Below are 2,369 nucleotides of genomic sequence, written 5' to 3' on the forward strand. Positions count from 1 at the left end.
AACACATCACGACTCGCTCTTATCCTACACCCACTCATTTCAGACATACAGTAGTTCAGTTTGCCAACTGTCATAGAAGGTGCTAGTGCCATAACAGTGCCACCTACTGTACAGCTGGTAATATGTGGACATAGTATTAATCATTATCACTAACACTAGACTCATCATTCTTTCGCTACGTTTCACACATTCACAGTAGTGTGACTTATAAAATGTCACGTTCAACAGTTTGCATACAGTATTAGAGTCGCTGATGTATGAATGAGTTGCTAATCAGTGTCAAACACATTTTTTGTTCTCGTGGAACCCGTGAATCACTTGTAACCATAACAAGAGTGTCAAAAGTCGATATTAAAGATGGCGACGTCAACAACACTTGAAAGTTCTATCACAAGAAGCGAGTCCAGTCAAGGTGCGTACCTCAGTGGAGCATAAGCCAGTTTCTTGATCCAAACCTTCAGATGACACACTAATAAAATCTACCTTAACTCTATGAGACACATTTAACACGTTATATGACATGACAGATGAAATAAGTGTTGTTTGACGTCTGCATTTGCAAGATGTAGTTTTGTAGAGTGTTTGCTAATCTGCAATACGTTATGTATTTAAAGGGATAGTTCACCCCCAAAAAAAAAAGAAATGTCATTACTAACTCACCCTCATGTCTTTCCAAACCCGTGAGACCTCCGTTTATCTTTGGAACACAGTTTAAGATATTTTAGATTTAGTCCAAGAGCTCTCAGTCCCTCCATTGAAACTGTGTGCACGGTACACTGTCCATGTCCAGAAAGGTAAGAAAAACATCATCAAAGTAGTGCATGTGACATCAGAGGGTCAGTTAGAATTTTTTGAAGCATTGAAAATACATTTTGTTCCAAAAATAGCAAAAACTACGACTTTATTCAACATTGTCTTCTCTTCCGTGTCTGTTGTGAGAGAGTTCAAAACAAAGCAGTTTGGAACTCTCTCACATGTCTCTCACATGATGTCACATGGACTACTTTGATGATGTTTTTCTTACCTTTCTGGACAGTAGACCGAGAGTAGACCGTACACACAGTTTCGATGGAGGGACTGAGAGCTCTCGGACTAAATCTAAAATATCTTACACTGTGTTCCGAAGATGAACGGAGGTCTTACGGGTTTGGAACGACATGAGGGTGAGTTATTAATGACATAATTTAGATTTTTGGGTGAACTATCCCTTTAATCTCACTGCTGACCTTTGATGGTCTGATTCAACTATGCAAATAAGCACACATTACTTTAGTTAAACATCACATTTGTGTTTTTTTAATGCTGAAATAAGAGAGCTATTGTTATTAATTAAGTTTTTGTTTGCAAACCCAGCCCATGTGAGAAAAAGTAACTTAAAAGTAATGTAATGCATTACTTTTCATAAAAACGTAACTAAGTAACACTATTAGTTACTTTTTGAGGGCATAACACAGTATTGTAATGCATTTCTTTTATAAGTAACTTTCCCTAACACTGGTTTACAGGTGTTCATATATAGGCCAAATTGAACTGCATTTATGCCTATGGCAAAAAGTCTGCATAATATGTAACCTGCAAATTATCAGATCATTTCATTAATAGAACACAATGAACACTATCATTGTGTTCTATTAATTAAATGATCTGATAATTTTGCAATGGAATTGCATATTTATTCCATATATTTATTCCTTGAAGATACCAAAAGAATCTTTAATGAAATCTTTAAGAAACTATTTAGCAAACACCTTCAAAGTGACTATTAAATGTAAATGTCTACTGTTACAGCCTTAAACATTCACCTGTTACAATTTAAATTAAAAATGTGCATCAGGGATGGAGTACTATCATGAAAATTTGCTCCCTCTATATCTCAATTATTGTTTGTTCCAAACAGGGGTTTAGAGTGATTATTACCCTCTACAAGTAGATGCTCACTTAATTGTTTACTTTGTCAATTCGATGGCAAACTGTGCATGATGTTTGTGTCCTCTTCACTGGCACGGGCCTGAGCAGACATCATTGTAGGATTCTTCGCTTCGCCCTGAGGCCCCAAGGTTTCCTGCCAGTGTTCTCTCCTTTTAGTCTGTGTTGCATCAAAGCACGTCCTTTGCAGCAAGATCTACAACCCACAGCGTAGCCGGCTAAGATAGATTAATTTACCCATCAATGAACAGCTGGAGGGACTTTAAATGGCCATTAAGAAGAAGTCAAGGTGTGTTGGTGTGAGGGGGTGAATGAATTAGTCACCTTCTTCCTCTTTGGTAAACTTTTCAATCGGCAACATAAGGCAATTAATTGATTAGGTTATTCTATGTGTTTGTGTGACAAAGAATTTTAATGGGAACTTTGATGCTAATATCTTTAAA

Source organism: Carassius carassius, chromosome 48, assembly GCF_963082965.1.
Source record: "Carassius carassius chromosome 48, fCarCar2.1, whole genome shotgun sequence".
NCBI classification, from domain to species: domain Eukaryota; kingdom Metazoa; phylum Chordata; class Actinopteri; order Cypriniformes; family Cyprinidae; genus Carassius; species Carassius carassius.